Source organism: Amblyomma maculatum, chromosome 4, assembly GCF_055883805.1.
Source record: "Amblyomma maculatum isolate TAMU_Amacu chromosome 4, ASM5588380v1, whole genome shotgun sequence".
In the NCBI taxonomy this organism is placed as follows: Eukaryota; Metazoa; Arthropoda; class Arachnida; order Ixodida; family Ixodidae; genus Amblyomma; species Amblyomma maculatum.
The window spans coordinates 55496062-55511697 of record NC_139347.1 but is presented as its reverse complement, the minus strand read 5'-3'; the positions used below and the strand labels follow the sequence as shown (position 1 = coordinate 55511697).

General features: G+C 42.9%; 1 pseudogene; it reads left to right on the top strand.

The window, feature by feature from the left end:
• The first annotated feature begins 14058 nt into the window (after positions 1-14058).
• Positions 14059-15360, top strand: LOC146191094 (very long chain fatty acid elongase AAEL008004 pseudogene; annotated as a pseudogene).
• The last annotated feature ends 276 nt before the right edge of the window (positions 15361-15636 follow it).

Genomic DNA, 15636 nt, shown 5'->3' with positions numbered 1-15636 from the left:
ATGCAATTTCGCTTATTTAGCCTCCACCTTCTTTTACAGTTTCAGTCAAATTTGTGACAGGGGTTCACGCTGCCGACATGTGTAAACGTAGGGTGCGCCTAGAAGATGCTGCGACTTCCCTCTAAATTCAAACAAATAGACGTACGCTTTGCCAACTACGTGGTAGCCTCTAGATGCCTAAAATTGGAGGGAAAAAGTGACGTCATTATAGGCGCTGTCGCTTCCTCTCTTGGGACGAAGCTTATGCTTTCTGCTATATATGTATATTTAATCACAGACTTCTTCATGCTGGCCTGCATGCTTTGCATCGAGGGCAACGAAATTTATTGAAACGATTACTTGGAAGTCCGTCATTTGTTCGTGTCACTGATAGACGTCCTTGAGATTAAAAGGTGGGCACAAGCTCTGCACATCAGAAATAACTTACTTAGAAGTGAACAGTTTCTGATCTGCATTTAAAAAAAGAAACTATACTGAAGTGCTCTCGTGATGTATAGTTCATGTAGCAAAGCTTTTTTATTTTCTTGCTGACACATATTTTGGAACGCAAAAAGCATATTATATACCGAAGAGAAAGCACCCTAATAATCGCGCTGCTCCGTGTGTTTCGACAGCAATGCCGGAAGAGAACTTGCAAGATCCCAAGAGCCTGTCAGTGTACATAGCCCAAATCGGACAGCTGAGCTACACAAACGGATTTTTATTTGGATAATTTTTAGTTCGTGGCAATACCAGCAATTCGAATGAAATTTGAGTATTTTCGCGATGAGGAAATAGACGACCCTAAGGGCGAAGAAATTTACTTGTTGAGAAGACTTCTGTCATTGAGCGGTTGTACGTCAATGATGTTGTGCACAAACTTCTGATATCATGTGAACTGAGCGTTGATTACGCAGACGCCCTTTTGAAGCATATGTCAATGAAGCGAAATTGTGCACGGTGCTTCCAACTCAGAGCTAATGCGAAGAGAGGAGACATCACAAGAATTGCAGAGAAATTCGACAAGCAAGATGATCACAAAAATTAAAATGTTTTCTAAATAACTGAGCATGTGGTGTAGAAAACGCATGCTGGGAGCTGCGGCAACTGAGAAGAAAAAGAGAATGAATGAATAAAGCTTTTATTTGATTGAAGCGATGACTCTCGGCCGCTGTTTGGATAATGAGAGAGTTAGGAGGGATAGGAAGTATAGCTACTCGCTTCTTCACTGTTCTTCAAGCTATTTCTCGTTGTTGAAAGATAGGCATCTAAAAAGCTCAGAACAGGATCTAGATCGGCATCTACAAGCTAGGCGCGCAAGCACAAGAGCGTATAATCTTCTGAATGAGCTCAAGATATGCTACCAACAAAACGTATGAGCTCCTTAATTCACGTATTGAAGTGCATTCGCTGCAATTATGGCTTTTGCTGTTGAAGCAATACAAAATCATATGAAAAAAAAAAAAAAAGATGGTCAGGGGAAGTTAGGAACACTAACGCTCATCTCCCACTAGACAAAAAAAAAAAAAGAAAAGAAAATGATTATGTTGCCCACATTTCCCAAAAGAAGTATAATGTTCTCCTGTGCACTACTTGTAACCTTGCAATGTTTGTCTATATTGATGAAATCAAGTTCTGGTTGTTTGCTGCATTTCATTCACATACGACATTAGTGTTGTTGACAATACTGCATTTCTGATCGTTTGAATTATCTTGTTGCACTAATAAATACCTCAGTAGCACTGGACTGCAGTTTTAACACACGTATTTTAAAACTGCAGTCCAGTGCTAGTTTGAAATTACATTAACTTCCCCTATAAGCGGTAAAATTATGTCGCGTTTCTTTTCTTTGTCTGTGTGCGTAAAGAGGAAGGGCGAATCTCTCAAGGGCATATATATATATATAGAGTTGCACGCCGAGTGCGGGTGCGGTGTTTACCTCATGCAGGTCGCAGTCCGTGCTGACAATGCGTTGGAATGCTTTTTTCGTCCGCTTTTGTGTCTTCGCCGGTCGTGCGAGAAACGAGGAATGTCGTTAATCCAGCAGCGTTTAGTAGACATCTTGTAACTTTTCTATTTATCTATTCCATTTCTATTTATCTATTCCATGGGAGTGCGAGAGTGCTGATCCGAAGCTATGCTCCAAGCCATACCTCAAAAGTAAGACATTAAGAAAGCGCTTCTGATGAGGCGACGACGGAGGCCGTTTATTCCTAATCTGTGTTGTTTGACGCGAGCACCAGATTTCTGCATGTAATGGAGGCAATCTGCGCAGTGCGGTAGTAAACGTTGGTATCTGAAGCGTCAACGTCGGAGCCTTGTCGCGAGTTATTTATTTGCGCTGTTTTATCAGGGTATTTATAATCCGTTTGGAGTGCGCATTTTTTATTTACCTTTTTCTTAGCAAACGGCTGCGCTAGCATGCCATGGCGAGGTGCAAGTGTAGGTGTGATGTTTTGTTCTTGAGTTTTTTTCTCCCTTCATGGATTTGGCAGAGGCAGCTCGCGAGAAACATTCGTGGTGAGGCAGAACAGCAGGAGGGAGAGTTAAAAACACCAATATAAACTAGCGAAATGCAGTGCTGAGCAAGGTCTTGGTGCTGAGAGTTGCACGCCGAGTGCGGGTGCGGTATTTACCTCATGCAGGTCGCAGTCCGTGCTGACAATGCGTTGGAACGCTTTTTTCGTCCGCTTTTGTGTCTTCGCCGGTCGTGCGAGAAAGGAGGAATGTCGTTAATCCAGCAGCGTTTAGTAGACATCTTGTAACTTTTCTATTTATCTATTCCATTTATATTGTGTGAGGGCCTCAGGGGCAAACTCGGTGTACGTTCCTAGGAGATGGAACAACAACACTGGAAATTACATATTGTGTTTGCGAAGAATACTTAATATACCAAGTAAATCTCAAAGATACTCTTGAAACTTGCTGTGATATTGGCAACGTCAGCCTTGAGGCTTTCGAATACGCTGCTAATGACGGTGGTCCGATGCATGCTTGCCTTCTTCAATCATTAATGAAGGGAGCGCGATCTGTAATGCAAAACAAAATTCAGAAAGAATGCAGACCACACTGATCATATATCCCTTGTCACCCCTCGGGAAGCCTGCATGGAGTCTCTTTTACCAATACTGCCAATAAATGAAGAACACAAGTAGCAAATAAGCTCTGAATGAAAAGAACGATATTAATGCAACATTTAGCATATTTATAGCATCTTAATTATAGTACTGAGAGGCATGCTCTACTAAAAATTTTCTCATACCTCTTTTGTGACGACTTGGAGTGCCTCCAGGTCACCGGCATGATCACGCTTAGCCACAATGGTATGTTTTCAACGAATTAATGCAACTGAACTCAATAACAAAAAGCCAGTGGCAAGTAATCATGCAGTGTTAAAGTGTTTTTCTTTCCCCATTTTGTACTGAAAGGATACTTGCCACGAGTTCTTCGTGGAGGTCCGCCGCTGTCCGTTTTAAAACTGTACAGGTGAAAAACACAGAGCTAACTGCATCTATAGTAAAATAACACTCTACAGACAGTATTTGAAATAATATTCATGTCTCAAGGCACATTCGCCCCGCCGTGGTGGTACAGTAGTTAGGGAGCTTGACTGCTGTGCCCAAGGATGTGGGATCGAATCCCGGCTGAGGCGGCCGCTTTTCGATGGAGGCAAAAAGCAAGGCGCCCGTATGCTGTATACCATGCCAATGCACAGCAAAGAACCCCAGGTGGTCGAAATTTCCGGAGCCCTCCACTACGGCATTTCCATAGCCCGAGTCACTTTGTGACAATAAACCCCCATATAAAATCGCACAAAATAGAACAAACTTAACGTTTGCAGTAGAAACGTGAATGCTAACTGCAATAGATAAAAAGTTAAGTAACGATTTTAGGTAATTATACTGAGTTTACGGTGACAATTCTGACAGTTTGTGTCCGCCTGTCCGCTTAATCACAAACCATTTACGTGTACTGCTCTTTTACACCTGTTAGGAAAATCAAATGGGTTCAATCCTGCTGTACAGAATTTGGAGTGAAGGCGACTGCTTCCTGCAGCAGGGTCGAGTCCAGTCAACCCACCTCCTGCGCCGGAGTTGACTCGACCCCTCGACTTCTCAATCCAACCCGACAGCGTTTACATGAACCCTGTAACCGGTTTTTGACCCGATAACTCAACTCAAACCGCTCCTGTCGGGTCCATGTAAACGCCGCTCCTGTGCAGGCGTCCCTCACTTGCATGGGGGTTGCCTACAAAGCGATGGAACGACGGTAGCCTTCCCCGCGCAGCCTCATCGCGTCGCATGGCTCAATGATTCCTTTGCGTTTACCTAAAAAAAAATCCGTCCGAAATTCGTACGGGCTATCTTCCGGCTCCTAGTCCATGCATGTACTTCGCGGCAGAGGACCAGGCGCATGCTGGGCATGTCTTGGCTTGCTATCGATCCCTAACCGAGCAAACGCTCAGAGCTTAAGTCGACTAGTAGTTTCTTTAATCAGAATGTATTCGAGTCACGCGTGCACAGCCGACGTCAATGCAGATGTGCATGACAAGGAAGCGTCTTCCCCTATCAGGAGCAAAACTACACACGTGGCATCAATGTTACGCTGATGTACATAAGTGGTAAGAGGAAGCAGCTCTTAGAGAAGTTTGAGGCGCTACGTGAAGCCAGCTTCGCAAAAGGAGATGGATACGCACTCTTAGCTGCAGAGACTGCACCATCGAGAACGTGTATACACCTATACTTGTCAAGGAGCGCTAAAGCAGCGTGCTGCTCTCATGGTCACATCGGTATTTGCGGCTGCCACATTGCCTCATTGCAGTACGTTAACGATCCTCTTGAAGGCGAATGAGTTATCACGTGCAGCTTGTGTAGAAGTAGACGATTAGGCTGGATGAATTCTACGCTCAAAAACCGAGGCTACCGTTTTCTGAACGCCGTTTAGGCGGGCAGGGTTACTTAAAATTTGACTTAAGTAAGCGTCAATTTGTAACTATATTTTCTGGAAGGGCTGGGCAAGAAAGTATCTTCGATACCGATACTCGATACCCTGAAAAATTCTATTTCCGATGCCGATACAACATACAGAATCTAAATCGAGTTTCAATACTGATACTCGGTGGTGTATCGTCGATACTTCGATACATCACTGAAATCCTAACATAATATAGGTGGTAATACGATTAGCAGCATCAGGAAATTTTACCGGGCTTTCTGGAATCTTTAGAACATTCCTACAGCGTAATTTTTCTGAAAGGGCTGAACGAATACGCCAGCACGGAGTTATTGCTTGGGCAGCTGTCTTTGTCAAAACTTCACATTGAATTGAAGTCATAGTTACAGTTAAGCGATTGCTTCCACAAGCAGCCTAGCGAAATATTTCTTTAAACTAATCCTCTTCATACCACCCGACCTGCGAGCACTTGTCTATATATACAAAGGTACAACCTGTGTGCGTTTGAAGAACTGAGCAGTTTATTGCCATTAGTGCGATAACAAACTTTTGATGTTCTGTATATTGTTAAAAGCTAAAAGGAAAACGAGAAAAAATAAAATGACGTTTTTTTTTTTTTTTTTAATCTGGAAAGAGTGCGATTTTGGCGTGCTAGAAGAGACGCAGAAGAGAAACGCCTCTCTATATACGCACACGAGCATATCGTAGTGTTGCATTAGATGAAGATGCATTTTATCAGCGTGTAAGAGTGAACGAGCCCATTCGGAGGGACACCGGTGGCTGCTCCTGGCCCTACGGGGCTGGGACAGGTCGGTTACTGCCGCTTGCGGCGGGGGCTAGCCTGCCACCATATTTTTTATCTGTTGTAGGCCGTCATTGCACCCGCTACCGTTTCGGTTGTGGACGACGGCTGTTGCGACGCGCGTCTTTCTCTCCCTCTTCTTTTTCTTCTCTATTTTCTATTCTGTCCATACGAGGCAGCAGCCCTCCACTACGGCTCCTCTTTCTCTCTTTCCACTTTCACTCCCACCTTTCTCCCTTCCCTTACAGCGCGGTTGCGGTGTCCACAGAAAACAAGTGAGACAGTTACCGCGCCTTTCCCTTCCTATAAATAAATAAATCAGGCAGCAGAGGTGGCTCAGCTTCTTCTTCTTCTTCCTTGATATTTGGCACGTACCCACGAAGGGGGATTGGCCAGGGTTCAGTGTGGACTGCCAAATGTCTTACACAAACTGAATTAGTGTAATAAGGTAATTGACAACTAAACAAAAACAAAAGATTTAAGATCAGAAAAGATTGATTGAAAAAATATGAAGCAAAAATTTGGAGTTTTGTAAATTTGGAATGCAATTAGCAAGGGAATCTGTCCGTAGCTGAGATGTAGTTATGTAAGTACTGACAAATTTGAGGCAACGCAAATCCTTTCGCACTCGCACCGAAGGAGAGTGGAAGCGGGACCGATAACGTAAATCCCAAGCGTGCAATTGGAGTTTCTAAATGCACCCTCCTCTGATGTGAAAACCTTCGGCAAGCGAGAAGGAAGTGATCAATATTTTCAATTTCACCGCAAGCCTCACAAAGGTTTGTGGGGCTGATCCCGCATCTACATAAATAAAGATTTTAGCGAGGAATCCTGCATCTCAGGAGAGTCATCGTAACCTCACACTGCCGTGATTTACATGAACTTTTCATGAGTATATGAGATGCTGGTATTCGGCTGTAGATAGCAAAGAATCATTGCATGTAGCGGCTAGGTATTGATATCGCTGGAAACGGGACATTCCAAAAATGGTGATATTAGGAATGGTACATGAAACAGATGCATCAAGAGCTGATTTAGCCAGGAAATCTGCCGCTTCGTTCTGGAAAATACCGCTGTGTCCGGGAACCCAGATGAAGCGTATTTCTTTCACCCACCCCGGTATGAAATACTTTAGTGAGCGGCTCAACAGAGCATCCCGTGCTGACTCCAGTGACAACAAAACAGAAAGAGAGTCTGATAGAAAAATTATTTTTGAATGACTGCAGGGAAATTTTAGTAGCGCTAGCCAAATTGCCATAAACTCTGCTAGAAATATCGGTGTGTAATCCGGGACACGCACCGAAAATCTCCAGGAAAGAGACTCCGAAAAAATTCCAATCGCAGCTTTGTGCGCAATCACAGACGCATCAGTGGCAATTACAGCGTGATCAGGGAACTTTTCAAGGTGTTCACATAGGAGACTGGATATTAGACTTGAGGGCAAGTGCTTCACATTAGATGGAAATATAGAATCATAATTTATATCCACAAAGGACGTTGAGCAACCAATAGGACATATAGAAGCAAGGTCCACACCAATGTTTGTTAAAATGCTCTGCGTGTAAACAACCTGGGGCTTGCAGACCCTTGGCTACTGGTGAGTGAGAAAGAGTGCGGGGTTTGACACAAAAATAGGTATAGCCACACCGGGAGTAGTCTCAAATGATCGCAAGAATGATCTGACAGTTAGAAGGTGGAAACGGGAGTTAAGGTCCGGAATGCGGGCCTCCAAGTACAGAACAGTGGTAGGGACTGACTGTGGAAGCCCTAGGCAGAGGCGCAGCGCCCGTCTTTCTAAAAGCAGCAAAGGATGCAGCTTATATTTTGGACACCCAGAAAAAAAAATGCAGCTAAATTCCAGAATCGGTCTCACATAGGCTTTTGCGTCTCTCATAGCCTGAGTCGCTTTGGGACGTTAAACCCCACAAAACCAAAACCAAACATAGGCTTTGTTTGGCTCAGCTACAGAGTCAGTAGCAGGCCCGTGCATTTTCTTTTCTTTCTTCCTTCAGCCGCAACGGCAAGAGTGAACCATAGACGCGCTGACTCGAGCATCCTGGAGGTAGTTAAGAAACTCGAGGTTCACTAGCGTCGCTGGAGAACTACGGCTGGTTGTAGATAAAAGGTAGAAGTATCTTTTTTTTAACAGAAAGTGATCAATATGGTGTCAATCAATTCGCATACTTCAAAAACTAAGTTTTTGTTTTTTTTTTAAGATACAGATATCTTTACAAGTATTATTCAAGGTTTGCTCAAATGTTTTTGCAAAAAAAAAATGTTTGACAACGCATAATTTGTTATTCGAACTGTGCTGGAAAATTTCATTCATAGCTTTCATGTCGTGCATTTCATAAACTTTTGAACGTAATATTTTTTTTTTTCAAGAAAAAAAAAGCCTAGTGGAAGCCTGTGCAGTTACAAAGAATGGATTTGTTTTCAGCTGAACGCCGTAACTACAATAACATGGTTAGCCGACTGCATTGCGTTGGACTGAAGCTTGTGTTCTTGCCGCCAAGGAGAGCCGGCACGCGGAGCCCAAGGGTTTTGGGTTGTGCATAGTTATTACAGTTACTGCGTCCGACTGCACACTGAGGGAACTGCTCGACGAGAATCAAACGCCGCAGAGACGGGGGCGGATTGCAAAGGGCGGGAAGAGCGGGTACAGCAGTGTGCTTGATCCCTACTGCGTGTTCGCCTTGAGTTTTCGCTTTGTTCATATCTCTCTGTGTGTATGTTGAAGGCTTAGCAGCTTCGCGGTACGCACTCTGCACTCAAAAGTAAAGCACCTCGTGAGCACCTATACTTACCATTGTCTCCTTCAGTTTTAAAGAAAGGGAATCTGGAAATGTGGTTCACTCTGAGGGGCCGGGGAATTTGTAGGGAACTCGAGCGGTACTACAAGCTGAGCTTCTCAGGGCTTGTACTATACCGTGTGAGCGAGCGCCGTCAACCCAGTCTCACAGCGTTTTCAATATTTAAAGTTTTCTTTAGTATCGAGTATCTTCAAAATACACGATACTTTAAAAATGTATTTTCGATACCGATACTCCGATACTTTCATTTTCAGCACACGATACCCAATACCGATACAAAAGAATTTATCTAAAGATAGTATCGAAGATATCTTCGATACTGCCATTCGATACTGCCCATGAGCTGTTTTCTGGTTCTTACTCTGACATTAGTGATAGCATTATCACCATCAACCGACTATTGCCTCAGAGCAAAGGCCTTTTCGTATCGCCCCAATCAACTCGATCATGTGCCAGCTGCGTTCACGTAATCACCGTAAAGTAACTTTCTGCCGGGCCCTGCTACGCTTGCCTTTCCTTGAAATTCAGACTGTTGACCTTAGCGACCATAGGTTGTCTTGCCTTCGCATTACTTATGTGCTAGGCATGCCCATTTCTCCTTGATTGCGACTAGGACGTCCGCAACTCGCGTTTGTTCCCTGACCTACTCTGTACGCTTTCTTCCTTTTAGCTTTACACCTATTATTTTCCGTTCAATAGCTCTCTGCGTTTTCCTCAATTTTAGTGGGAACCTTTTCGTTGTCCTCTACGTTTTTACCCCATAGGTGAGTGCCGATAAGATAGTTTTAGGGTACTAGTAACATGTCGTTCATGATCTGCTAGTGCTTGTCGAATGCACTTCAACCCAACCTGATTGTTATATAGTTGTTTCCCTTTAAGTGATCCTGGACTGGGCCACTATCGGTCCTAAATAAACAACCACTTCCAGAGCCTCGCTGCCTACCGTCTTGTGCATATTGGTTTTTAGGCCTATACGTTCCTGCTTTGCTTGTCTAGACCATTAATTCCCCTTTGCAACTGATCTCCTGAGGTACTTAGCATCATGGGCTAATCACAGGTTACTATAGGTATTCTCCGTTAACCCTAATCCCTTAAAATTCAGGCGAATGAATGCCAGATGTAATTGAGAGAACGCATGCAATGTCAAACTGACCGTTTGGTGCTAATCATGATTATTTCTATGACAAAGATGACGATTATGGCTATCTTTAGATAAATATCTAAAAAAGATGTCGCCTTATCGTTGAACCAATTGGTTTATATGCTTCCTGACTGACCGACCACCTTTATTATTATTATTATTATTATTATTATTATTATTATTATTATTATTATTATTATTATTATTATTATTATTATTATTATTATTATTATTATTATTATTATTATTATTATTATTATTATTATTATTATTATTATTGGGAGTGTATTTGTAAAGTGATTCAACCCAACGAACCCATGTCACACAGGTTTGTAGTACGCTTGGTAGTATATCATGGCTATTGTTCAGTTTCAAATCTTTCGCCCCTTTTTCTGTTCATAAGATGGTCGCTTTCGCGCTCGTCTACAGCATAGCTCGTTACTGTATAACTGTTTTGGAAACTGCTCTGTGCAACTTCAAAAACTTATTAATGCTGTGCTGAACGGAATTCAGAAAAGAATTTAATACAATGGCACGATTTAAGATTATGTATCTTTATTTGACTTACCTGGGATGCCTTCCTTTCGTATTATTTTTGTATAGAGTTCCATCTCGAGCCGCTTTTGGAGTAGCGATTTTAAGAATCTCACTATGTTGTACTTTAAGAAAATCCTCACGAAATCTCGCGCCGTGCCACTCTAGGCACTTCGCTAAAGGAACCCGGGCGATACTGTTTTCAATTTTCCGGATACGTACAAATCGATTCGTTAAAAACCTAAAACATCTCACTTGTACATTCTTTTCTACTATCCTTGATTTTACCTGTACTTTTTATTGTACATTATTTTCTTTCTCTTTGACTGTATTGTACACCTCGTGAGACAATCTCCCACAAAGTTGTGTTTTTTAGCAATTGTTGCCTTATCATGATGCATCTGTACCTATAGTTGAATAGCAGGCTGTACCTGAAATATTATTTTGGACCAAATCTAAGAAACCTCACGCTTCACATATCACGTTGGTTTTGACGGGCTCGCCTCTTTGTCATGTTTTATCCGAATGATATGCAATAAGCCTTATTATTACTATTCTTATTTATACTGCCAGCCATGTGTGGGGCCTTATAAACAAAAAAAAACAAATGTGATGAAGCAACGGATCTTAAATAAGGTATTTAAATTAAGAATAATGCATGCTGTTAACAACGCTTGGAGTGAGGTACAAAATTTTTTGCAGCCGGCACCACAATAAATCAAAGAAATATATAACAGTCATACAACGCTAGATGCACCTGCAAACGAAACAAATTCATTAACTTGTAAAAGCAACATCGTCTGTGATGCTTTTTATGAAACATTCGACAGACATGCAATCCTCTGTACTGCAAGGTAGAGAATTTCACGCATTAATCGCTAATGAAAAGAAATTTGAAAGCATTTAAAGCAATCATTGCGAATAGAAGGAGCTGGAATAAACATAGAATGACTATGTCACGATGTTTCGTTAGAAAGAATGTGAAAAAATTTGTGATTTGTCGAGAGCCGTTCGGACTTTCCATACGGCTCTACCGTAGGAAAAACAACTTGTGAACAGAGACAGGAGGGAGAGGTATGATGTCGGTATGTGTTAAATATGAACCTGGCAGTAGGTCGCTGGACCTTTTCAATCTTTGAGACTCAAATTATTTTTCTTTTATGAGTCACATATATGCTTCGTGCATTCTATGATAGATCTAATCAATTTTATAGCCTTTATATGTCTTATTTGAAAGGTTGCATGATCGATGTATGTTCCGCTTAAGGCTTCGAAGTGCCTTTTGAATTTTCGAGCTCACGAAATCCATATGAGTGTTCCAGCGGATATGGGGGATGGATATGAAGCCCAAGTATACTTACATTGAATTGTCATTTCGATTACTTAGTTTTCTTTGTTGTAGGAAAAATATTTTATTATTTTTTTTCCCAGTTATTGACATTAGGAGAGTCTTCGTTCGGTTTAGAACCATTTTTTTTTTTACTTTTGCAGATTTGATTATATTTTTATCTGGTCGTTTCGTGTTTTCATGGTGTTATAAATTACGCAGTCATCTGCTAAAAACCCTATTGGTACATTAATGTTCCCAAGCAGATTGTTAATAAAAATGAGAAATAACAGAGGGCCAGAACGGTGCTGTGGGGTACTCGCATGAAAGGGTAGATTTGCTTTCTCCCGTCTGAACATACTGCTCACGACCATGAAATTATGAGTAACCAATTTATGATGGACTCGTTCCTAAATGCCTTAATTTTTGTTTTAATTTTGAGTGTGTTACCTTATCGAAGGCTTTGACAAAGTCCATAAGAATATCTGTCCGACTACATGAATCTATTGCTTTGGAAAAGTCACTGTAATAATTCAGTCAGTTGAGAATTTGTCGATAACCCTTTCCGGAAACTGTGCTAGACTCTAGATAATTAGCTATATTTTTGTAGGTAAGACTACTAGTGTTTTGATACTACGTGCTCAAGTATTTTCGAGCACGTAAGTATAGATGAGATAATACGATAATTAGCTACGTCTGCTGTTCTGCAATTTTCAAATACCGTGATAACTTTTGGGTAGCTTCCACGCGCTATAGGGAACGAAGCATTACTAAGCGAGAAACGAAAAATATGAATAAGTTAATTTAAGTTCCATTGGGGATGCCATCGGGCCCTGGCCTTTTCTTTATGTTAAGTAGGAGATTTAGTGCGCCTTGTTCGGTGATTACTACATAATCCAGCTTACTACATACTACTACACGATTACTACAAAATTCAACTCTCAGCTCAGGAGAGGTGAAATTTGGTGTGAGACTTATCACACTAGTGTAGGCTGAAGAAAACATTTGTTAAAGGCTTGAACAGATGGATGGTTGTTCCCTCCTATTTAACAGACGGATTAATAAACCATGCATCAGAATTTTTCAGGCGCCTCCGTTATAAAATTTCGCAAGGTTGCATTAAAGAAAAAAAGATCTTTCGGGAGTCCTTCACTAGGTGTTCTAGCTAGGTGTCTACTCATATACCATACATTGCTTCTCTTATCTGAACGCTAGCTTTACGATTTCGTTTTACCTTCTGTTTTGCTTGCATTAGTTCTGGCGTAATCCAGGAATTCGGTTTGTTAATTATCCTTGAGCGTCAGAAAATGTACCGCTCAGCAACTAACACAACCAGTTTCATCTGCTGCACTGCTGTGGCCAGATGCGTGACGCACTTTACGTGACGTCTGAACCTAATAGACCTTGAACGGTCGCCAAGGGACGAAAAATAAAACCTACAGTTAAGTTCTTCACGAGCTCTCGGGCAGCCGCGCTTCGTATTAAAGAAGAAACTTGTTTTTCCTTACGTAATCTCTGAAGTTCCCGTGCAGCTAGTTCCATCATATAAGTATTTAGGCATAACAATTTGTAGCGATCTTTCTTGGAGTATGCATGTTACTAACATAATATCGTCAGCTAACAGGACGTTAGGTTTCTTAAAGCGCCATCTTCATCATGCTCCCGAACACGTAAAGTTATTAGCCTACAAATCATTCGTCAGGTCCAAACTAGAATTTGCATCGCCCATTTGGAATCCTCATCAAGCTTACCTCATTAGTGCCCTCGAATCTGTTCAAAATCGCGCCGCTCGTTTTATTCATTCATCGTATTCTTATGAAATCAGCGTTTCCTCCTTAAAAACAGCATCCGGATTATCCCCCTTATCGCTCCGTCGTCGCATTGCCAGCCAGTCTTTATTTCACAAACTTTTCCACAGTCCTATGCGCATCGCACCTTATATTCTTCCCCCCACACGCATATCTCATCGCACCAGCCATCAGCTACAAGTTGCCCGTCCACGTTCACGTACCGTCACGTTTTCAAATTCCTTTTTTCCTCGAACAGCTGCAGACTGGAACGGCCTTCCGGACAACATTGCTCTTATCACTTGCACACCACAGTTCATCGATAGTGTCAAAACTTTCCTGTTATTGTGATTATGTATTTTTGCTCTTGCCACCCCTTATGTAACACCCCTTTTTAGGGGCCTTTAAGGTAATAAAATGAAATGAGTTACCATTTATGCAGATGAAGACAGACAAAGAGACGCGGTGTAGAAACTTGGCGGCCTCAGAAAAAGCAGTCATACTTAGAAGCGCGCCTGTTGCGGCATTATGCAAAACGCAGGGAGGATGTGGAGCATTTTTAGTGTATAGCATGTTCGACTACATTTAATGCTGAACGCGCCATTCCTCTAACTTGTCCTAAACGTCATTAGAATGCAGCGCGCTTTCTAGTGATCTTTTTCCGCTTTTCCCTTCCGCTTTTTATACCGTTTTTTCCCCTACCGAATGAGGTGGAGGGATCGCATAAAGCTTCTGTCCGATCTGTAAGAGAAGTTCAGTCGTGAACGCGTCACCGCGAGCAGCGATGGCTTCGTTTGTGTCACTCATTTAAAAAACCGGCAAAGGACCTGAATGTATTTTATTACCGCAATGAATACGCTATACGATTCAATGGCAACGTATTTCCCACGGGATCCACGCACGCAGGGCTGGGCCTTGGTGGGAAACAAGCAGTTCCTCATAGGGTTACTTTGCGCCTACGTCTACGTGGCCAAGATCGGCGGACCTCGCTTCATGAAACAACGGAAACCTTTGGATAACATCAAGCCGATCATCATGCTCTACGACGCTTCCATGACTCTCCTGAACGCCTACTTTGTGGTGGCCTTCCTGTCCAGGACGTACCTGGGGGGCGGCTACAGCCTCCTCTGTCAGGGAATCGATTTTGAGGCACGCGACGAGATGACTATGAGCTTGCTCAACCACACCTGGTGGTACCTGTGGGTGAGAATCGCCGATTTCTTGGACACCATTTTCTTTGTGTTGCGCAAGAAGGACTCTCACGTCTCTTTCCTGCACGTTGTCCATCACGTACTGGTCGTCTGCGAAGGTTGGTTCGGTCTCGCCTGCGGAGCGGACGGCCACGTCATACTGGACGTTGTCCTGAACAGCTTGGTTCACGTGATAATGTACTCCTACTACTTCATGTCCCTGCTAGGGCCTTCGGTGCAGAAGTACCTCTGGTGGAAGCGCTACTTAACGCAAGTTCAGATGGCTCAGTTCGTCATAATGATCATTCACATGGCTCTGCCACTTTTCATCGATTGTGGTTACCCGAAAGCACAAGTTTTCTCCTGGGTTGTTATGGTCAGCCTGTTTCTGGTATTGTTTCGTGTTTTCTACGTCAACAAATACAGCAGCGCCAAGTCGACGACAGCGCAGAAAAACACGGACAAGAAGGGCAGGTGATGCCGGTAGATGTTCTTTTTTCGCCGTTGTTTCAAGTATGTTTGTTAGTGGGACAAGGATGTATTTCAAGAGGAAGACGTGAATACTTATGTCACCTGGCTCAAGTTTCGTCGCGCGACTACAGCACCGCGCCTTCCCTGGCGGCAAGCCGTAGAAGCTACTCGGAAGAAGCGCGGAGGGCTCTGCCGGGTAGACCAACGTTTAGGGGTAGACGGCGGCGGTAGCACTAGTAATACGAGCACGTATACGCGCCCTTCAGTCCGAGCGGGGAGTAGGAGGGGAGCGGCACCGGGCGCGCACTCTCTCTGTCTCTCAGTAGATGGCATTGTCCAGGAAGTTAATAAAGAAGTTATTTGAGTGGGGTTTGTATTGAATCTTGCCTGTACTCACCTATAGGGCTGAAACAGGGAGGCTAACCAAGAGAGTTCTACTTAAGTTGAGGACAACCCAGAGGGCTATGGAACGAAAAATGGTAGGGGTAACATTAAGAGATAGAAAGCGAGCAGAGTGGGTCAGAGAAATAACTCAGGTTACCGACATTCTAGTGGAAATTAAGAAGAAGAAATGGACATGGGCAGGACATGTAATGCGAAGAGAGGATAACCGATGGTCGCTTAGGGTAACAAACTGGA